The sequence below is a fragment of the Lygodium microphyllum genome, chromosome 11 (genome assembly GCF_053477565.2).
Source record: "Lygodium microphyllum isolate KBCC chromosome 11, Lygodium_microphyllum_v1.1.10, whole genome shotgun sequence".
In the NCBI taxonomy this organism is placed as follows: Eukaryota; Viridiplantae; Streptophyta; class Polypodiopsida; order Schizaeales; family Lygodiaceae; genus Lygodium; species Lygodium microphyllum.
In genome coordinates, this window is record NC_141145.1 from 78,385,895 (window position 1) to 78,410,615 (window position 24,721).

The 24,721-nt window shown below is 40.3% G+C and overlaps 1 pseudogene; it reads left to right on the forward strand.

The window, feature by feature from the left end:
- Positions 1 to 14,230: 14,230 nt before the first annotated feature.
- On the forward strand, positions 14,231 to 24,189 carry LOC148028995 (uncharacterized; annotated as a pseudogene).
- The last annotated feature ends 532 nt before the right edge of the window (positions 24,190 to 24,721 follow it).

The following is a 24,721-nucleotide window of genomic DNA, read 5'->3' on the forward strand; positions in this document are numbered from 1 at the left end:
CATGAGCTATCTGAAATCCATGCTACTGTAAATAATTACTTATCTGAGAATTCCATGCTCTCGGTGCCTGTTTCTTTCCTCCCTAATTCTATGGATATTTTAAGTAATCTTAAAAGCTTTCCTTGGATCAAAGCTCTTTTTTCTTGGTTTTGTCAATTTTTATGCTATTCATGAGCTGTCCGGTGAAACGCGAAAATAAGGTACTTCAAGCAGGTTTCCTAGCTTAAATTCGCGTTTCACTGGACACAATGGACAACAAGTCCGGTGAAACGCGAAAAGAAGCAGCTGCAAGGAGGCGCCTTGCTTGACACTCGCGTTTCACTAGACAGCTCGAGAAAAATTCAGCTGATACGAGAAAACGCCATGCAGCATAGATAACTCTTGTCTGGGACTCGCGTTTTGCTTTACATGCTGGAGAAGAAGTAACATATGTTTTTTTGGCAGATGGCTAGGACTAAGGCAACAGCAAGAAAAGAGAAGATTGATCCTAGGGATTTAGCATCAAAGATTCATCAGTCTTCAAAGCCTCAGAAGCTCTCTAGAAAGTCAAAGCCAAGGAGAAGGTTTTCTCAAAATGTCAGGTGTCTAAGGGAGATTAGGAAGGCAGTAAATGCTCTTGACAATGCAATTCCAAAGTTGTCTTTTCAGAGGCTTGTCAGGGAAATTTGTGACAGATATAGTTTGGATAGTTTCAGATGGACAAGAACAGCTCTTAATTGTATACAAGAAGCCACAGAGGATTTTCTAATTGAGTTTTTCCAAGATGCCTACATTTGTGCTGCTCATGCTCATAGGCTCACACTCATGGACAAGGACATGGTAATTCTTAGGAGGCTAAGATATAGATTTTCAAAGGTCCTTGAGCCAATTCCCCTCACTGATATGAAGACATTTAATATCCTTAATGTGCCCCCATCTAGAAGAAAGAAAGATGATTCTGGTGTCAGGGTTGAGGATGTCACCCATGAGAAGGATACAAGGCAACATGAAAAAGAGGAGAAGGCTAAAGAGGAACAAGCAGATAAATGGAGAGAGTATAGGAGGCAAAGGGTTGAAGAAAGGGAAATAGAGCAACTAGAGTCCTTTGAAAATGAGCTAGCCACCCTTCTTGAAGCAACTAATCCAAAAGGATTCAGTGTGTTTTGTTTCTTACCTGGTGACTTAGGCAAAAGAACTGAGGTTATCTCCTTTGATGCTGCATGTGTTCAGATTCTTAAGGATAAAAGAAGAGAAGTAAATGACAGTCTTATTCTTGCTGGCCTAAGGTATGTCCATCCATAATTACTTATACTTTTTGATATTTTTTTAGCAATAAGATTTTTCTTGTTTATACTCACTATTTCTATGCCTTTTCTAGGTGTATAATGCATGAGTTTCCTTTGGATATACAACAAAAAATTGAGGTTTTTGATCCATCTATCTCATTCTTTATGAGGAATGAGCTTGATGCAAGTTTTATTGAGCACTGGCTCAATTTGATTGACTTCGATACTTTGGAGCTGCTTATAATTTCATATAATGAAAAGTAAGTGATTCAATATTCTATTAGAGTTTTTGAGATTTTATCCTACTAATTTGTTGAGATATGATTGCTTTTAGTTCTCATTGGAGCTTGATTGCAATAGACCTTGTGGATAAGCAATGCTTTTTAATCAACTCTATGAAAGGAAGCCATGGAAATGCTAAATTGTAAGTTATATTATCCAAGGGCTCCTTGATATTTCAATTCTTTTTTTTGTAAGTACTCTAAATTTCAACATATTTTATATACAGAGGTGCCAAAAGATTAATTGAAGAGCTAGAGAAAAGACCCCCTATGCCATCTGATTTGCTTGCAACAATCCAATATAGACAAGTTGCAGTAAGTTATTCATTAAAATAATTGAAACATGAGTTTGTTCTATGAACTACCATTCGTCCTCTTTATAGTTTTACTTTGTGTTGGTGGTTGCAGTGTCCCCATCAGGATGATAGCCATTCTTGTGGCTGGAGGGTGATTGCAAATGCTAGAAGAATGGTTAACTTTGTTTATCTTAATGATGATAAACATGTAAAGGTAATATGAAAGATGCTAAACTTTAAGATAGATATTAATTGCAAATAGTCCATTGATGATAAAAATATAGTCTATGGTAAGAACAATAATGAACTAAAACTCTTTTTTCTATAAATGTGTGACAGTTTTCGAAGGATTGCTATACATCTGAGCATATTTGGTACATCAGAGCAAAGCTCTTGAAGTATATGATAATCAATTGTATACAACCAACAACAGAGATTGGTGGGGATTTGCACCATGAAGGAGATGCGGTGCCTATAACCACGGAAGGCAAATCCACAGCTTCAACACCTTCTATACCCAAGACATCAAAGAAAGGCAAAAGGACTCCTAGAAAGGATAGTTCTCCAAAAAAGAAATAGCTTTGCCATATCGCCTTGTAGGCCTTCATATATAGAAATTTGCCCTTCAGCCCTTGTATATCTCATAGAGATGGCAGATAGACATCTGCTACAAAATTTGTACATGTATTTTATATTGATAGTAAAGATATCTTTTCTTGAATGTCATTGCAGTGTATTTTATTTTCTCTCCTTTTCGATATCTGCAAAAAAAAAATTACAAATGTTTGTTAGTTAGAAAGTGAGATCTTGATATACATCTAAGTAGATATAATATGATGTGAAAACTTACTCGTTTCTTGTCAAGTTGGAATACAAAGGAGCATGGTAGTTCAATGTCTTCATTTTGTAAATCCATCCTCACTTGATGTAGCGTACATGATTTTCTGATCTTTAAGATTGCAATAATATACTCGTTGAACCAAATATCAAGATCCACAATAGGATCCTTGCTGAAATCATTAAGATTCTGGTCTAAAGCAACTAGACTACTACCAACAAAATGCCATCGACTATAGTAAAAGCTAAGGATAAAATTTTGAGTAGCAATCATATATTTACAAGCTATAGAGTCTTGATCTATCTTACATATAATTTTTCCTTCTGTCCTTGTATCCCATCCTTCATCAACAAATTGTATGATATGATCATATGTTAGTCTCTTCACTGAAAGCATGGTTTTTGTTATTCTTATCTCCATATTAGAGAAGAAATCAATAAATATATTAATAGGCATAAATAAAGTAACTTTGCTTAGCCTACTTGAGATATTAGATTTTAGTGCTTTCTGGATCTCAGAAAATATCTTACATCTATAGCCCTCACTAGTAGCTGGACTTGGCAAAGGCCACTCAAAGCTTGAAAAATCTGGCAAAGGAAGGAGTTTTATTGATCCCCATTGGCAACACCGCATAGGAATAACATAAGAATGGTCATAAAAGAATATTCCATTCTCTGCAAGCTCTGTCTTCTTTCTACCTCTATACATTTCTTCTCCAATTGAACCATGTATAACATCAATAACATCAATAATAGATTCCACTGGTTGCCATTCCTCAAGATTAGAGGGATAGACATCTACAAGACAAACAAATATTATAATGGAAAAACCTAAACCATGTTTAAGAAAGGAAAAACTTTAAGAATCAAATTCTTACAATTTGGTCTATGCATTGGAAGCTTTGAAGATCCAGGTTTCAAACACAGCTCTCTATGCATGAACACATGTTGCACTAGTACCTCTTTGATACTATTCTTATTTGCTCCAAGCTTAAAATCTCGGATTCTGCCCTTCCAAGCAGAGATAAACGAGCTCTCATGTCTTTGCCTTTTTCCACGTTTTGCTTGTTGCATGGTGATCCAACTACCTTTGCTAATGATAGTAGGAATCCATCTTCCATCAGTTTGGAATGAGTTAAACACTGATATGGATGTGATTTGGGAGCTTGGACGCCTTGTTGAAGGTCGAATTTCTGTATCCATGGTAGAAGAGAGAGATACATGCACACACAGAGAGAGAGAGAGAGAGAGATAGAGAGAGAGAGAGAGAGAGAGGACTAGGCTATCATAACGGAGGGAAAAACAATAGAGGAATAAAAGAAACGAGGGAAAAAACTGAGCGCCATGCTTTTCACCAATTTGAATTTCGATTACATCAGTCATTATCATTAATCTAGAAACATCATTAAATAAAAGTAGCCGAGACTCTATGCCATTAATGCAAAATATGTCATAATCACGAATATAAGAGACTAAAAATACATAATAAAAATACAAATTCGTAATATTATCATATTTATATATTTTTGTAAAATGATTTTTTATTTTTTTTAAATTAGAAGTTCCGTTACGGAGGCTTTGCTCTTATTGGTCTAGAGCACTCTCTCTCCACATCCTAAAAGGCATTTTCGAGACCTCAAAACTCCCCTAATGGACGATCCGACGCACGCAAGGCAATCAAGAGTGGGGCTCCAAAGCCCGAGTGGTTAGATGCAGACGACTGGCGCCGATTGAGGGAGGAGGCTACAAATTCGCCAGGACGTTGGAGTCAGCAGCGAGAGCCGGCGAGGGCACGAATCGAGGCCGGATCGGTACATCTTGGGAGTGGCGGCCACAGGACATATTTGGAGGACTTTGTAAGTTTCTCTTTTGTTTTGCTTATTTGTTTTTTTGAGATATTCTTTGTACTGACAATCGTGTTTCTAACAGTTAGCATTTTATTTTCTTTGCAGCACTCCATTACAAATCGCGATCTGCAAGACCTTGAGACTCGATATGCAGAGAGGCACGGTCTCAGATCATTGATCGACCGATTGTATAGACGCGGCGGCCCAGTAAGTCACTCATCTTTCTTGTCCGTAGTTACCATGAGATATTTGAATGCATTATTGTATGGTGGATTGATATGTTGTTTCTTTTTCTACAAAATCCGTTTGATGCTCCTTTGCAGCGGGAAGAGCTTTCGGGGGACGAGGATTTGTAGCTCGCCCTTGGATCCTTAGAGCTCACATACCTTTAGTTTTTAGTCGCCCGATCTATGTAGACATTTTCTATGTATTAGTGATATTGTTTTATGATTGTACCAATCGCATTTTATGCGATATTATGTATTTATTTCATCTATCAGTTTTATGATTTCAGTACACATTCTTTTTGTTTGCAAACGCTTTGTATGCAGCAGTGCAGAAACTATTTTGTATGGCTCTCATACAGCACACAGTGCTATATCTGCCCTGCCACAAAATTTTTTTTTTCTCTGTTACCGTCGCTATTTGCGTCGCAAATTTACTGCACGCGTCGCTATTGTCGTCGCTATAAGCGTCGCAAATTCTATGTAACCGTCGCTATATGCGTCGCTATATACGTCGCAAATATGTAACCGTCGCTATATGCGTCGCTATATACGTCGCTATTTGCGACGTATATAGCGACGCATATAGCGACGATTCTATGGCGTCGTCAATAACGACGCTTTTTACGACGACGGGGCAGATTTTGTTGTTTGTATTTTCGTCGCTTTGAACGTCGCTATAAGGTCTATATCTTGTAGTGTCGGTTGCAAGGATGGCAACCGTAAGAGCAATCATTGCTATGGCTGCATCAAAGGGATGGTCTTTACATCAGATGGATGTAAAGAATGCCTTCTTGCATGGTAATTTGCAAGAAGAGGTCTATATGGAGCAGCCACCAGGTTATGTGCATGTTGTTCATCCTGAGTTTGTTTGCAGGTTGAAGAAAGCCTTGTATGGCTTGAAGCAAGCACCTAGAGCATGGTCTGACAAGATAGGACAGTATCTTATCACTATTGGCTTTCAGATTTCCAAGGCAGATTTCTCACTTTATGTGAGAAAAACAGAGAAAGGTATTATGCTGCTTGTCATTTATGTTGATGATTTGATTATCACAGGTGATAGTGATGAAGATATCCTTCATGTGAAAATGCTATTGAAGCAGAAGGTTGAGATGAAGGATTTGGGAGAGCTGCGTTATTTCTTGGGCATTGAGGTGATTAGATCACCAAGTGGGATACAGCTCTTGGAGAGGTAGTATGGATTGGACATGCTGTCCAAATATGGGATGACAAGCTGTAAGCCTATTTCAGTTCCTTTGGAGCAGAATGTGAAGCTGAGTGCAGATGCAGGTGAGCTTCTTGAAGACCCTACTATGTACAGACGCATAGTGGGATGTTTGATTTATATGACTATTACCAGGCCAGATTTGAGCTATACTATTGGATTGGTAAGTCAGTTTATGCAGGCTCCAAGGAAACCGCATTTGGATGCGGCTAGATGCATACTCAGGTATGTGAAGTCCACATTGCAGTATGGACTATTTTATGAGACTGGGGTTCAGATACAGTTGCATGGATACACTGATGCTGATTGGGCTGGTAGTATTTCTGATAGACGATCTACCAGTGGATATGTGTTCTCTTTTGGGAGTGATGTAGTCACTTGGAGCACCAAGAAACATCCAACAGTTGCCTTGTCGAGCACAGAGGCTGAGTACAGGGGTGCAGCAATGGCTGCATGTGAGGTAGCTTGGTTGCATAAGCTAATTTATGATATGCATCAGCCTACAGATGGGCCAGTTGTCATTTATTGTGACAACATGAGCAGTATATACTTGGCAAATAACACAGTCTATCATGCTAGAACAAAGCACATTGAGGTGGATTATCACTATGTGCGAGAGAGGGTTTTACTAGGTCTTATTGATCTAGTTTATGTCAGCACAGAGGATCAGGTAGCTGACATATTTACGAAGGCATTGGGCGCAGAGAAGCTGCGTAAGTTCAGAGACCTGCTTGGTGTGTAGGAATTGGGATTGAGCTCGAGGGGGAGTGTTGAGATATCGAGCTCCACTCGTGATATGTCAGGGTGACCATTGTGCATTTATGTCACCGATTTGTTAGCTGCAGATGCGGTTGGTACACCGCCCATGAATAATAAGCTAGATGACAGCTATCCTTATCTACTCTAGTTCGTGGCTCAGGTAGTATGCCATCTTAATTAGTTGAGTTTGGTTTGAGACCCATATATAGGGTTCTTCTATTTCTCTGTACTAGAGTTCTTTTGGCTTACACAACTAAGAAAAGGAAAACTGTTTTCAGCCTCCACGTTTGTATGTATTCCCCCATTGTGTAAGTAAGAAAGCTACAAGTGAGACTCCTTCCTTCTCTCCCACAATCTTGACAATGTTCTCTGTACACCTCGTGTAATGATTGAAGGAATAGCCAAGCTCATCATCGAAAGTCTCTGAACCACTAGAATCTCCATCAAATCCCAAATGACTAGTAAATGCATCATTACCATCTAACAATTTCTTCTTCCCTTTGTTTTTACATGTGATACTTGTAGATCCACCTAAAGATGTGGGGCTACCTCCTTAGTCTCTCTCTCAGACCAAGGGCTAATTGTAGATATAGTATCATATGATGTTTCTAGTTCACTCAGGCTTTGTGATTTTTGCTTTTATTTCTATACATAGCTATCATGATCATGATCATCATCTAATGCACCACCATTAGATACATACCAACTGCTCATCTCATCAAAAATAGCATCCCCACTCACTCTGAACTCACGTATGATAGGGTTATAACAACAATACCCTTTTTGCTCTAAAGAGTATCCAATAAAAAATCATTTTTCATCCTTTGGATCAAGCTTCATTTTGCAACTCATGTGACACTTGTGACAGGGTTATAACAATGATACCCTTTATGCTCTAAAGAATATCCAATAAAAATACATTTTTCAATCTTTGATTCAAGCTTCTTTTTTAACATATGCAATACAGCCAAATATTTTTAAGTGTGACACATCGAGCTTCTTGCCTGTAAAGCATTCTTCGAGGGTCATTCCATGAAATGTAGTTGTGGAAGTTCTATTCATTATATAGACAGTAGTATGAATAGCTTCAGACTAAAAATGATTTGGCATATTTTTTTAGCCATCAATGCCCATGCAACTTCTGCAATATGTCTATTTTTTCTTTCTACAACTCTAGTTTACTATGGGGTATACCTGTAATAAGTAAACTGTCTCTTTATCCCATGAGACCTCAAGAATGTACTAAACTCGCTAGAGAGGTACTCTCTCCTCTCATCTGATCTCAAACACTTAACTGTCAAGCCTATTTCTAATTCAATCGCAACCTTGAAAGTTTTGAAGTACTCAAATAGATCATTCTTTTCCTCCATGAAATATACCCACAGTTTCCTTGAACAATCATCAATAAATGTAACAAAATATTTACTACCACTAAGAGACATATTCTGTATTTATTATTTGACCACATGGTCAAATCTTATTGTCTTACTTAAAGGTGGATTCTACCCTAAATACTATATAAGCTACCTTCCCAAATCCCACTTTCAAATATGGATTAATATTTAGCCACATGATCAAATATTTATCACTTATTCGAAATTGAGACTTGGAAATTTTTCAAATTCTATAATATGGTGTTCTTCACCTTAGCTTTCAAAATAAGCCTCTCTCAGTGGCATAGCTCTGATACCATGTCAAGAATCACGTGGTGGGGGGACTTGCTTGAGTTGTTGCACCGAGAACGCACATCATACACACAAGAGGAAGCTCACTCAAGAAGACATGAAGAGAGATGGCGGCCAAAATATTTTCTTACATGTTCTTTCTTCTTCTTCCACACACATACAATGCACACAAAGTATAGATAAGTTACAACATAAAGGAAAGTGAACTACTAAGTCAAACACTGCATAACTAACTATACTAATCGACTAGCACTATAACATAAATGATAAGTCAGTGGCTACGTGTGGATCATATTGACTACCGACATGCTAAGTGTAGAGGTGTGGACCCATCTAGCCAGGCGATCCATCATCAGTGTTGATACGTGTTCGACTTGTCATCTCAACAAAGTAGGCAACAAATAAGGAAGAGTTACATAATATTGTATTGAGTATGCTCCTAAAATCAACTAAAGCAATGCCACTTCATAAGGTGGAGAGAGTTTTACAAGTTTCCAAGCAAGCCTTATTAGGCAAGGCCCATATTCGAGGCATTAGAGGTTATGGGAATGGCTCGTTCTCATTTGGCAATGTGTTGGAGGCATCAACTGAGCAATGACATATCTGAAAAAGTAAACCAATTGGCTTACATGTTTTGAGAGATTGAGTGGTATGTTTCTTCCAATAAGAAGGACGTATACAGAAAAAGTTTAGGAAAGAAAATTCATCTTGGACATCGAATCTATTACATCATGAGCCTTAGGTATATTACACTTGGTTCTCCTAGTTTCAAGCTATCTTTTAATATAACCAGCATTGATTATATGTTGGTTCTATCATGTATGCTAGTTGAGAATCTTTCAAGTATTCCTAATAAAAATTCATGGTAGTATTAACTAGCTAGCATATAGGTTATTTCTAACTAGCATATAGGTTAGTGTTAACCATGACATGTATGTTAATATGTTAGTGTGCATATTAGTGTTGATGACTAGCATATAAATGTGTTAACTAGTCAAAAGATTAGTGTTGACTAGAATTCAGATATTAACCAACCAACATATAGGTTAGCTTAGACTCATATACGAATATTAAGTGGCTAGCTAACAAGTGCTACTTAGAGTTCATAGTAGATTTTGCTAACATACTATGTGTTAGCTACAATACAAATCACTACTAACTAGCATGAGTTTCATGTTAGCTAGTGTATAGATTTGCGTTAACTAGCATGCTTGCCTAAATGTGATTGTTAACTAGCATGTACTTGACTAGCACACACATGTGAACTAGCTAGCATATAAGTTATTATTCAGTAGCACATAGATTTGTGTTAACTAGCATATTGGTGTTAACTAGCTAGCATCAAGAGTAGTGTTGACTAGAATTCAAGTGTTAAGCTTCTTCTTCTCAAGCTATGTGTGCGCATTCCTGTAACCCTAAATCCAATAAGAACAATAGTGTTAAGAAGTGCTTTCTTGGCTTCATCGAAAGCTTAATCACATGGTTTAAAGACACATTCGATGTCTTCATTATTTTAGCTCAAGAATTATATGAAATGAGATTTATATAGATACTTAATAACTTAGTAAAGTGTACCTTTGAAGATATAACATATATTATGAATCCTCTTTCAATCAATTCTAGCTTGTGAATGTGTTGAACATTAATTTTGAAACATATATTGAAGGACATAAGTTTACAAGGATCCTAACCAACTATTTATTTAAAATCAATTGAATTATGGATCTCAAATTGAAAAATGTAGATTATTGAGAATATGTTATATTCAAGAATCTTAAATAGTTATTTAGTGAAAGTTAAACCATTTAGCAATCTTATGCAATCCAATAAATTTTCACTAGTAATTATGCAACCAGAATCAATCAGATTACTTTGCAAATTTTGATCAATGCATACCTAGAGACAAACTGCAACATGGTGGGCTAGCGTTGATGTTGTTGCTAGTCAATGCTACAACAACCACTGGACAGATTATGGAGGAAATGTTGCTAGTACGCAATGGAAGGGAGGAAACGATGTTGTTGCAAGGTGGAGATAAAATCAACTTATCAAACTTAAGCAATTTAATCTTTTGTTTGCTAGCAATTTATACGCTATGACAAGGTTCTTGCCTATGTCTGATTAGCTTATGTAATTGGAGACCAACCACATCTTGGGGGGCTAGTGTTGATGCTATTGGCATGATGTAATGAAATATTAATGCTTGACCTCAAAATAAAAAAATACATTTATTAAAATTATGTATTATAAGAAACAACGCATCTGTGTGACGAAGAGTCACACATGACTGTTTGTCCAAAATGTATGAGCAAATACGATCAATCCAATTCATTCTTGATTCAATCATTCTCTGTGTATGCTGAACAACAATGACTCTGCTATCAACAAGTATATATCTCTTTATTAAGTTTCCTACATGGTATCATGGTAGTGCTGAGGGGCCAACACAGGCCAAATTTCTAACGTAGCATGCGAGCCTACTGATATCTAGTCCGGACAGACATCACCATGGCTCAAACCGCTGCTACCTCTCACACCTAGAAAGTTGACAAATTAACCGACTCAAATGATCAACCATGGAACTACTTCTACAGAAACTCGACTTGCTTATCATTTTTTATGGTACTGATCCTATGCCGGATGTGACAAACCCAGCAAATGCACAAGCTATTCTGGACTGGAAAGCAAAAAATCTTACGGCGTGTCTCGAACTATTCATGTATATGGATGACAAACAAAAACAATCTGTAACATTAAATAATGTTGTAGCAATATGGAAACAATTAAAAGCAACATATCAACATATAGATGTCTCATCACAAGTTGCAAATTTTAAAAAAATGAATGAAAATTAACATGGCTGATACTAATGATGTTCCTGTTTTCTTACAAAATTGGAGGACCGCCATGGATGATCTCACTCTTTCCGGGTTGATCTTACTTGATAATGTTCGAGCCATGTGCCTCTTAACATCATTTCCGCCGTCATGGCAACCCTTTATTACAACCAAAACCAGTCAAGAAAATTTAACCATACCCTTACTCATTCCTGCTATCTTACAAGAGTCCACAATGCGTAGTTCCATGACTACCCCTTCTACATCCTCCAATTCTACTCTTGCTATGTATGCAAGACCCTGTATTCGTTCTTCTAATCCTATTCCTTCATTTCCCAATCGCAACGAATTTCGTACAAATCCACAAAGACCTTTTCGGAGTTCCACCATGTCCAAAGATTTTCGCCTAACCAAACCTCACTGTCGTATTTGCAATCGTACGGGTCATATTTCTCATGATTTGCTGATATAATAAAAATAATAAATAAAAAATAAAATAAAAAATAATCATGCTAATTATGCCTTTGATTTTGACGGCCATGATGCTACTTGTGATGAACACGATGATACGTCTTACACTTCTAAAGCATCTTCTACTGAGATGCCTTTTTGGCCTTTATGGCCTCCCATACCTCATCGGCGGATACATCGTCTACATGGATTTTAGACACCAGTGCTACTTGTCACCCTACTTCTCGGCAAGACTGACTTCGCCAATATTGACTACTGTCTACTCCATTTGATATCCGCTTTGGGGATAATGGCATTCAACAAGCCATAGGTGTGGCCATTGCTCATATCGAGTTGTCTGATGGCAACACGGTTTGTATTAGTCATGTCTATTATGTGCCTCAACTTGCCAAAAATCTTATTTTGGTTAGTAAGATTACTAACCCCTCTACTTTTGTTGAATTCCATCATGACCATTCTACCATACATCATCATCTTCCATCAGGCTGTACTTATGCCGTGACATGTCCTAAGTATGGCCGTCTCTATTTCCTAGGTCATACCGTCACTCCAACTCACAACATTTTTGCTACTACCTCATCCAATGATGTTCATTATAAAACCCTTTTATGGCATTATCGTTTAGGTCATCTAAATCATAGGTCAATGCTGCAAATCTTCAGGACGCGTTCAGCTCTTAATTTTACCCTCCCTACACATAGTCGCCTTTCACTTTGTGAAGGCTGCATCTATGGGAAGTTGGCCAATACGAAGTATCCCACAGATCGTGTACCTACTTCTCAGCCTCTTCAAATTGTTCACACAGACCTATGTGGCCCTATGCTTGTCCGATCCTTAACTCATAATGAGTGCTTTGTCACATTTATTGACGACTACAAGAGGTTTACAATTGTTTCCTTTTTAAAGGACAAATCCTCTGAATCTGTCCTATAGCCTTTAAAACATACCATCGTCTTGTAGAGAATCAACTCACCTATACAATTAGAACCCTTCAATTGGATAATGGGGGGGAATATACCTCACATTTGTTTCGAGATTACTGTCGCAGCTATGGAATTCACCAACAACTGACTGTTCCCGACAATCCGCAGCAAATGGAATTGCTGAAAGGTGCATTTGTTTCGAGATTACTGTCGCGGCTATGGAATTCACCAACAACTGACTGTTCCCAACAATTCGCAGCAAATGGAATTGCTGAAAGGTGCAATAGAACCTTGATGGACTCAGCACAAAGTATGCTAAAAATCTCAAGTCTATCCCCATCCTATTGGGAGGAAGCCATTTCAACAGCTTGCTATTTACAAAATAGAGTCCCATTCCGCAATATAGATGCGATCCCTTATACTAAATGGTTCGGGCACTTACCTAATTATGCACGTTTTCATGTTTTCGGATCACCTGTTTATGCCTTTGTCCCTCGTGATGATCGTCATAAGCTCTAGGATCATGCCGTTAAGGCCATTTTCATCAGTTATGGGGAGCCACATGGGGTAAAAGGATACCGCCTGCATGATCCAAAGAAGCGTCGATTCTTCTTCACACAAACCCTCATTTTTTATGAGGATTCTCTCATCTCCACTCCACGTGGCATTTCTGCACCACAAGAACAAGCCTCTAAGTTTACTACCTCTAAAACATTAACAAAGGCAGCACATATTCTTCCTTCTTCTACCGTTTCGTGGCGAGCTCCTCTTGATCCTGTCCTAGCGACTGCGCCATTACCTCTGTCGTCGCCTCCCGTTGGCATACCACCTGCACTGCCCCTAGAGAGCGGCCCAATTGCCGCTGACCCTGCACCGTCGCTCGTTACCAATCCCCCAGCAATGCCTTTTTTTGCATCACGAAGTCCCTCGTGCACTCCTTTTCGTCTGACTTCACAGGTTAATTCCCGTTTTAGTTGTCTTCAATATGGGATCAGCCTAGGCCCTCGTCCACATGGATCTTCTCCCACTTTAACTTCACCACAACGTGACCCACATGCACTTAACATTCCCATTGAAACTAGCACATCTCGTGTGCCTTCATCCCCACAAACGTGTTCCAACCCTTTTGCCCAAATGAGTCCACGTGTCGCCTCAATCCCTACCCTCTCTCTTACCGAATTTCCACCTCTACTTTCCTCTTCGTTTGTTCCTCCTCCTAGTTCGTCTACAACTCCTTTTGCTTCCAATTCTGATGATCCTTCCCATGCTTTATTACGACAACGCTCTCTCATTGATCTATATGCCAACACTCATCGCCTTGACACCATGTTGGCTGATTGTCCCTTCCGTTGTGCATTTGTCTCCATGGATGCTGATTCTCCTTCTTAGGACCCTTCTCTCGTGGACCTCCTCAATGTTTAAGATGCCCTGCTAGGGCTTGAAAGCGACTCAGTGGCGGGATGCCATGGATTCTGAACTTGCTTCTCTACGTGCAAATTGCACTTGGTCCTTGGTACCCCTTCCACCCAATCAAAAACCCATTAGTTGCAAGTGGATCTTGCGATGAAAATTACATCCTGATGGCTCCATCGCGCGGTACAAGGCTCGCCTTGTTGCGCGTGGCTTCAGTCAGGTGGAATACTGGCACCCACGTTAACCTTGTGGGCCGTGGCTTCATGATTTCTCCTGCAGGGGGGCCTTCATTACTTCATCTGCAGCACCAAAGGAAAAACACGGTTCTACCCGTTCGGCGGTACACCAGGGTCGAAGGTTTTTTTTTTTTTTTTTTTGGAGGAAGCGTTAAAATATAGTAAAATGGAATGTAATTTTTACAGCCGCTGCCAGCTGATGAAGAGGAGCTGCAACCTGCAATACAGGGAACTTGGAAGCTGCTGTTACAACTTACCCGTATCCAAACAGTCGAAGGATTTCTTGAAAGTTGAGAGCCTTGACTCACTATTGCAGTACTTCCCAGACGTCAGCAGGTGTCAGCTAATATCAGTACTAGTACACCTGCTAACATCTGGGAAATGATATTAGCTCTCTCACTATTGCAGTACTTCCCAGATGTCAGCAGGTGTCAGCTAATATTAGTAGTAGGTGGCATTTCGCGAATCGCGACTCAGAAACGCACCGATAGGAGTCAGGATTCATCATTCAGGATGTTCAATATTGTCAGTTGGTGTCGGAAATGTGCAAAATAATAATAATATAAACAAATAAATATCGGGTAGAAAATCTTTCTTTTTTTTGGTTTTGGTGGAAACGATGAAATATACTGATAAAAGTTAAGGGAAAAGTGTGAGGTACAAAGTCACGGCTCAAAAATATTACGTACTAGATAGTGTTGGGGAGACACTTACGAGACCAGTTTAGGGTTTCGGGTTTAGCTTAAAGTAAAGGTGGATCGAAGGCTGCTTCTACCATGCCATGTCTTGAACCATTCAAACAATAAAAGAAAATGTCTTCTTACTTGGGATGAACTATAAACAATACTTACCTTACAAAGGGAATTATCTTCAAATACAAAATATTGATGGGTAGAGCATATGACTCCTTGGCTCCTCCCCCCAATCTCTATCTTTTCACAAGATTGTCTTATATTTTACCCTTTGAACTTAGCTCCGCAATTTCCAACCTTTTAAGCTTTCATAAGTACGAATCAAAATTAAAATTTTCATTTTCAATTCTAAGATTTCCTTTAACCATTTCTTTCTCACTAGTGATTAAAGCATCTTACGTTTAACTCATCGAAATGGACACTGTAAGGATTTTTAAAAGTGAGAGTTTGAAGATAAAAGAGATAAACATTCACTACAAGGATACGGGATACGGAGGCATAGCGACGACGCTTTCCGATGCAAAATACCGGCGTCGCTATTTACGACATAAATAGCGACGGTGCTCAGATGAAAAAATGCGGGCCGAAACTTGAGCGCGTTATTTTGCGCAAACGAACGAAAGAGAGTGAAAGGGAGAGCGAACTCCATCTTGCATTTGAGAGGGAGAGGGAGAGAAAGAGAGAAAGAGGGAGAAAGAAAGCTTCTCACTGCCGACGCCGTCGTTTGCGAAGAAGAGGAGGAAGTGTATGGAGGGCGAAGAGGAGCTGCCGTCGCAAAGAGGAGCTGTTGAATCCATCCTCGGGCCTTTGCGGTGAGTGCATTGTTCCTTCTTGCTTTGTTTTTGTTCTTTCTCCTTTTCTTTTACTTGTTTTTGTTAAAAATCATGTGTATGGAGAGAGAAAGAGAGGAAATGAGAGAGGGAGAGGAAGAGAGAAAAGGAAAGAATGAACGAGAGAGAGAGGGAGAAAACATTAAACATTTTAGGGAAAGAGAGGGAGAGGGAGGGAGGGAGAAAGGGAAGGAGAGAGAGAGGGAGAGAGAGGTTATTGTTATTTTTATTGTTGTTTTATTTCTTCTTTTCTTTTTTCCTTGTTTGTTGTGGTAGCGGTAGTGGTAGTTGTTGTTGTGGTAGTCGTAGTCGTGGTAGTCGTGATTGTAGTAGTAGTAATAGTAGTTTTCTTGTTTTTGTTGTAGTAGTAGTAGGAGTTTTTTTCTTTTCTTTTCTTGTTTACTGTTGTTTAGTTATCTTGTTTGTTGTTGTTGTTGTAGTATTAGTACTAGCTTTTTCTTCTTTTCTTGTTTGTTGTTATTGTAGTAGTAGTAATAGTTGTTGTTGTTGTTGTTTTTTCTTCTTTTCTTGTTTATTGTAGTGGTAGTGGTAGTGGTGGTGGTTTGTTATTGTGGTTATTATAGTCGTAGTCATGGTTGTAGTAGTAATAGTAGTAGTAGTGGTGGTGGTGGTGGTGGTGGTGGTGGTGGTGGTTTTCTTGTTTGTTGTAGTAGTAGTTTTTTCTTTTCTTTTCTTGCTTATTGTTATTTAGTTTTCTTGTTTATAGTAGTAGTAGTATTAGTAGTAGTAGTTGTTGCTGTTGTTGTTGTTTTTTCTTCTTTTCTTGTTTATTGTAGTGGTAGTGGTAGAGAGAGAGAGATGTTTTGTTAAAGGAAATGAGAGAGGGAGAGAAAGAGATGTAGGAAGAAGGAACGAGAGAGAGGGAATAAACATACAACATAATAAAGAAGAAAAACAAATAGAGAGTGGTGGCGACCTCCGGTGAGGTCCGGTGCAATACCACGAGACGGGAAACACTCTGATATACATTAATTTGTGGGTGGGTGGAGACTTTACATACGTTCATTTTGCTGACTTACAAGAGAAGAAATCCATTCTCAAACATTTTAAGAAAGAAAAAAAGAATGATAACAAAAACAAATTGTTTGTCATAACTAGACCAAATGGAAAACGATGAAGGTCGTGATATTCAAGATCGTGAGGCGTATCTTAATCAACATGTCCCATGTCCTTGCTCTCAATGTAAGCTGGGAATTAGACGAAAACATCGATTGTCTATAGAACACGTACGATGCTTCGATGAGTTTCAATCTGAGATCATTGATCAGGTGATCTCAAATTTTGAGCAAAGGGTAAGAAAAGTGTATATCAATCATGCATTGTATTCGCAATTAGCTAATTGAATACCATATACAAAAACATTGGGTGTGGTTGGTAAATTTTCTATCTAGTGAGGTGACGTCTTGTCCCAAGGAGAAGTGCACCCTTTGCGACCAATTAGAAGAGTTCGTGGGCGTGAGATGGATGGAGTGCCCGAGCCAATCCACCACTTGGAAGGTACTACCCAATCTATACTATCAATACCAGAGGAGACAGGCAACCTTCCAGATCTACCTACAATCTTGGAGCCTGAGATAGAGGCAATGTCGAGACTTCTGATCTGCTTAGAGAGGAAGCATCCATACCATTATATGATGGGTGCCCAGTATCTCGCCTAAAGACATTGCTTGTACTCCTAAGCGTGCAAGCAAAATACGGGTGGAGCGATGCAAGTGTGATCGAGTTGTTTAGATACCTTGTACGTAGGCTTCGTTGATTTCTTTTCGACACTATCATTAAAAACATTTGTGCTTTTTCAAGGTTTTTTATGATTTTTTTTCAGGTTACTGAAGTATCATATATTACCACTTGCAAATACCATGTGTGAGTCTTATGATGATGTGGGACATATTTTACGAAAGCTTGGCATGGACTACAAGAGTATCCATGCATGTATCAAAGATTGAATACTGTTTCGAGGAGAATACGAGACTATGGAGACATGTCCAAAGTGTGGTGCTCATAGGAATCGGCAAGACTTGCAAGGGTAAACCATCTCTCAAAAAGTTCTTAGACACTTTTCGCTTATCCCCCGCATAAACCACAAGTTTCGTACGTCCGACATGGTGAGCTTGACAACGTGGCATGCGCAGAATAGGTCCACAGATGGAGTTCAACGAATATCAGCAGATTCACGCGCATGGAGCCACATTGACTCTACCTTCCCAAGATTTGCTCGAGAGCCAAGGAACCTTCGGCTTGGTCTTGCTATGGATGGCATGAACCCATTCGGTCTGCACTCAACTTCTTACAGTGTGTGGCTTGTAGTCCTTGTTAATTACAACATCCCTCCATAGCTTTCTACAAAGAAAGGACATCTCATCCTTAGCTTGCTCATTCATCCCGGCCACTACAAAGTAAAAAATATGGACGTGTATCTTCGTCCATTAGTCGATGAGCCTAAGATTTTGTGGAAAAAGGGGGTCATCGTGCAAGATATGAGCAAGCACGATGGTCGATGGTCCACCAATATTCGAGCCATTCTCATGTGGACCATGCATGACTTTCCGGGATTTGGAGAGTGCTCAGGTAAGTAGGCTTCCGTTCTCGTTGGTAATATCTATCATAGCTCGTTCAAGTTTGTATTCACTAGATAGAGGTGTTGGGACAGGTCTGGTTACCTCATGTTATCATGCACGTCCATTGTGTGGGCCACAGTTAGACTCTCAAAGGTCACAAACCATGAAGAAGATGGTATATTAAGGACACGCCCCTTTCTTACCAGAGGGTAATGAACTCAAGGAAGGTTTTCTTGGACAACCTCCAGCACATATGAATGCCCAAAGCTGGTACGAGCTGAAAATGGTCCACACGGAGTCACATCCAAATGGAATGTGACGGTTCTCAGTTTTCTACGAGTTGCCATATTGGACCCACTTACAGATCAACCACTTGTTGGATCCCATGCATATTTTTAAGAACGTGGGAAACTTGCTATGGGCCCACATCACAGGAAAGAGAGACACTATAGGGGCACGAATGGATTTGATGGAGGTAGGCAAGATGGAAGCGCTTTGGCCTAGTCGAGTGCTGATGGTCGCTTGCAGCTACCTCACGCTCCTTGGGTTTTGTCCATTAAAGAAGAGCGCATTGTGAAGTAAATAGTCAAGTCTATCCGCACTCGACGGGTATGATGCGTTCTCTCAGGTTTGCGTTTTCTAAAGATGACCAATTATCAGGGCTAAAAACCCATGATTGGCATAAGATATGTCACGCGGGGTGATTTATAGGTTGTCAAATTTAGTGCAATGGATCTCACAGAAGGAGACTAAGACATCCTCTATTGAATCCGCAAGACGGGGATCAGTGGAGATGGTTTGTCTCTTTAAGAAATACCTAGCTACTGGTATGCTCACGATACAAATCCACCTTATTATGTATCTTGTAGATGAAGTGGAGATTTCTGGACCTATCCATACGTGATGGATATTCTTCTTGGAGCGCTTCATGAAAACCTTGAAAGGCTTTGTGTGACAATGAACGCTGCTAGAAGGTAGCATGGTTGAAGGTTGGTTGGCGTCTGAGGCGCTAGTGCATATTTCACAATGGCTACCAACGGTGGATTCAAACAACTGTATGCTATGGTCGCTGAAGGACGATGATAGACTGATCGGAGATGTGGTGGTTGAAAATGGGATTAAAAAAAGAATGGATGCTATAATGAAGGAGAAAGTGAATCGCTTTTGTATGTTGCACCATGCCTCTATGGAGATGTGACTCGCTAAGTACCAGCAAGCTAAGAAAGATCGAGAGAAAGCGCGATCTGAATTTCGACGTAGTACGTGCCATCGACCGATTCGATATTCCGAGGGCATAGAGGAGATGCAGCGGTTTATGTCAACGCGATGGTTGCATGGCGCTTTGACCACAGTGTCTCGCGAAGGGACGGAGGTCTCAACCGAGAAGTGGGAATTCTCGAGGGGATGTAGTCCAAAGGTGATGACGTGTTTAGGATTTGTCGTATCTATATTTTATATACGACAACTAATTGAGTGTTTTAATTTACAGTACAAATTATATAGTGTAGCGTGGTCGCGTGGACGGCATTTCTGCATGGAGCATATTGACAAAATGCGCTTCACAATAGATTGTGGAATCATGGTAAGGTTCAAGCTAGAGAGCCGACAACGAGCAATGGATCCAAACATGCTTATAGATAAGATAGAGTATTTTGGAAACTTGCAAAGTATTGTCATGGTGGATTACCGTAGCTTCTCCATGATCCTATTTGATGTGCAGTGGTTCAAAGTGGTACTTGAAGGAGCTGGAGCAACAGTTTGATGAGGTCCATCTAGATTTATTGAAATAGATTCCAAAAAAAAATGGACGGATTTGCGTGACACATTTGTATTGCCGGTCCATTGTGAATATGTGCATGAACTCATGACATGTTTTTTAATTGTATTACGACATGATACATATCACAATAGTTAAATCTCTCTTGTACGTAATTATGAACAAGTAATTTTCTATCCAAACCCCCGACAATCACGATGGTGGTACGTTACACCTTCAGCTCCTCGAAGTCTGAGAGTATATGATCAAAGCGATGTTCCGAGCATAGATGAGGACAATAAGCAAATAGAGGGGTCGATATTGCAAGGGGTGGAGGCCACTGAAAGCTTGGAGCATATAGAGGAGCTAGCATCGGGTAACAATGACGGAAATACATGAGTCCAAGAATTCTTTGAGAATAAGGTGGACTCATCCTTTGATGGTGACATGTCTATCGACCTTCCAATTTATGCGGAGTTGTGTCAGGAGATTGACATGGGACCATAGGGTACTTCATACTTGGAGCATCCACATACTCAATTCGTTGGCGAATCGCTTATAAGGATACATAAGATATGCATTTTAAGTAAGAATATTTTTTCAAGATTTATATTACCGTGCTTTGTATGATTTATATTGATTATGCTAACATCAATTTTTGTCTGTGCAGGTGACCTTTGTGGATATTTAGATAATCACGATGAGTCGAAGAATGAGCGACGAGGAGCTACACGAGATCTTCATGCGTATGCCTCCTTATGGCGAGATTCAGAGATATGGCGGACTAGGAGTCATCACGGACACCATCAGGCTGCTCTATTAGATCTACTTTGGCGTGCTCTGATGCTTCAGTTTCTAGCAGACGAGGCCACCCTCTAGACTTGGGCCAGACGAAGGGAGTGGTTCAGGGGATGCTGCAGAGATCTGGATGCACTGACCTGTAGTCGACTCGGGATACAGGTACTACTCTCCTCGCTCTCGTGGTGGTTCGAGAGAGCGTGGCTCAAGTGGTTGCTATGGAGGTACCGATGCAGTGTCTGCGTCTCATCGTTCTGCTTGAGTTTTGTCACCTTGGGGATTTGTTACACATGTGGGGACATCTACTCCAGTCACTCTGGCTTTTGCTCAACCGTCCGCAAGTGGCACCCCTATGGGTGCTACTCCAAGAGATACTACCCCGATAGGTACACCAGATGTACAGGGGTCTCCTGGATATGCCTAGGAGCATGGTTGCAGGTGGGAGAGGACCCATCTTAGGCATACTCCAAAGGGATATGCCTACCTTGTAGATGATAGGTCAGGAGCCATCATCATGAATGATGAGGGTAGGAGGGTGATGGCTTGCATGAGAGAATTGTGCCAACAAGTTTTTCGGCACAACATTGGAAGAACATACCGGAGGGGAGCAAGGACTACATAGTAGCATCCTTGCATGAGGAGTTTTCGGTAGCAGCCACAGTAGATAGGTTTTCTACGAGCTGGATGATGGAGTGCATACGTACATACATGTCACACAGACGATCGGATGCATACAAGGCACTCAAGAGTTAGGCTTCAAAGCCCGAGTGGCTAGACGTGGACGACTGGCGCCAACTCAGGGAGGAGGCTACAGATTCTCCAAGACGTTGGAGACAATAGCGCGAGGCAGCAAGGGAATGACTAGAGGCCGAAGTGGTCCATCATATTGGGAGTGGCGGCCACTGGACATATCTAGAGGACTTTGTTAGTTTTTCTTTTGTTCTGCCTGCTTATTTTTTTGCAATATCATTCGTACTGACAATCGTGTTTCTAGCAATTCTATTTTGTTTTCTTTGTAGTATTCCATTACAAACCGCGATCCCACCGGCCTTGAGACTCGATATGTAGAGAGGCACGGTCTCACTGCATTGATTGACCGATTGTATGGACGCGGTGGCCCTGTAAGTCACTCATCTTTTTTGTTTGTCGTTACTATGTTTTTAATTAGAATGCATTATTATATGGTGGACTGATGTGTAGTTGTTTCTTTTTTTGCAGAGTTTGTTCGATGCTCCTTTGCGGCGGGATGAGATTTCGGATGGCGAGGATCTATGGCTCGCCCTTGGATCCCTCGAGCTCACATACCCTTATTTTTTGGTCGCGTGATCTGTATAGACATTTTCTATGTAGTAGTAGTATCTTGCCATGATTGTATCGATCGCTTTCATTATGCGATGTCGTATTGCTACGCATTCGAGGTGTGAAATCCACCCAAAAGTTGTGTGTGTGGGATTTGATACTTTGTACATATTTAGTTGTTGTGTTTATACTTTTGTTCTGGATGGAAGAGGGTTTGGAGCAAGAGGAACTTATCAGTAATGCTCTAGTTGGCATGTCTTGCCAAGTGTTCAGTCAACCTAGACGAGGAAGTTTTGATCAACAGCTCACAGGAGCTTTGGGAGATGTGGCTGAGACTAGCACAGATTCTGAGATTGGTTATGTATATGGTGCTTTGATATTCGTAGGAGTGGTTGGTGGAGTTCTTTGTGAAGCTCGATATTTTCAGAATGTCATGCATGTTAGCTTCCGCATTAGATCTTCTATGATTGCTGATGTATTTCGTAAAACATTGCGGTTGACATCATGAAGGAAAGAATTTTAGGCTTCAATTTGTGAAAGGTGTTGAATGCATCTTGGTACATGCCAAATGAGAAAAGGGATCTTTTCAAGAATACAAGGTTTCTGATATTCCAGGTGCTCTCTTCTTTGATGTTGATGGAGTGGTAGATCCCACCTTCAATTTGCCCACATGTTACCATCACAGTCAGCTTTTTTTGCTGTTATATATTCTCTAGGCATTTACAATAGTGGTACCTTGGTTGTATATGATGGGGCAGGAATAGAGGAGCCGAAAGAAAAAGCAAGGTCTATTTTTGAAATGAGGGCTTTTTGGAGGGAAGCAAGAATGGAAGATGATGAGAGAAAGAAAGGGACCGCTTTTCTGGTTCAAAAGGGAGGAAGAAACGAAAGAAGTTGAAGAAGAGGTGCGCAGAACGGGGGAAAGGCTTGTGCCAATCAGAGTTCCCTACTTCAAGGTTGTTTGACAGGCTGGACAAAAGAGAGGTTGTTCCTTGGAATGCATTAATTGTGGGATGATCATAGATCTCTGGCCTCTTCTCAGCGCAAGGAGACGCCTGTGCTCGATGCCAAAAATCCATTCGATGACGATGAGGATGATAACTTCGCGTTTGTTGCTAGAAATCCTAGACATGGAGCCTCAATGAAGGAGGAGAGAGGAGAAGAGCATGATGCACGTGCTAAAAGTACTAGACACCAATTCAAGGAACGTGTTTCTGCAAACAGAGATACGGCGTTGAAGACTGCATGGAAAATCAAAGATGCAGGAGCGAACCAGGCATCTAAGGTGATCGAAGGTGGTATGAACCAGGTTCAGCGGATCAAGGAAAATAGCCACAACGCATTCAAGGTCAATGGTCACAGTAATGGGAATCGCAATTTGAAGCCAAGTGGTGGCAGTGGGGATTTAACAGAGAACAAGGCATGGCTTCAAGGATTCGATGAACTGCTCAATAGCAAGAGTCCCATGAAGGCCTCCAGTGCTCAGACCAGATATGATGATAGTCAGTTTCGAATTCAGGACCTTGAGTATAGGAGCACTGAGGAGCTTGAAGGTTAGGCGTTACAGAAGTCATAGGAGACTAGCAATAAGCTTCAGAACTGTCTGAGAGTGGCTAAAGACATTAAAGGGGATGCTACCAAAACTCTTGTGACCCTTCATGAGTAGGGAGAGCAAATAAGGAGGACTCATAAAGTGACCGTAGACATTGATCAGAATCTCACCACTAGCGAGAAGCTATTGGGAAGCCTGGGAGGCATGTTTTCCAGGACATGGAAGCCTAAGAAGAGTTGTCCAGTGATGGGACCAGCTGTCGGACGAAGTGATTCATTCAAGTGGAGAGGTCATCATCTTGAACAACGAGGAGCCCTTGGACTGAACAGAAGCAACTCCAAGGGACGCAATACTCATGCTTCCAGAAATACTCAGGCTTGTTAGGAAAGCTAGAGACACCCTTTGTTCTTCCAGATAGTACAAAGACTTAGAAGCAGCCTATGATCGTGACACCATATGGGTATCGTGAAGTGGCTGATCGGTGAATCATTTATGAAATTATCAGGAGCTCAAAGTCTTTCTACAGATGCTTAAGTTGAAGAAGAGAATCATCACTTTAAAATTGTGATGCTTCCCTATAATGTACGCTTGTAAGAAGCTGTCACTCTCCCGACACAATCTGTAAGATAAAAACAACTTCCATTACTGCATACTGTACACCAGCTTGGTCTTTCAATGATCAGATCTATTGCTTTAAATTAGAATAATTGTTTTTGAACCATAGTCGCTGCCATGTTGGTGATCTATGCCGAGAGGCTATTCGGATTACTTCTTCTTGAACCTTGTATTTGTTAATGGCAGAAATAAAACAGAATCTTGGCATCATTTTCTCATCTTGCTTATTCACCTGATTGATCTTCTATCTTGAAATTAGTCAAGGTCTTTTGTAGGCACGACTTTGCTTTCGCAAATCCTT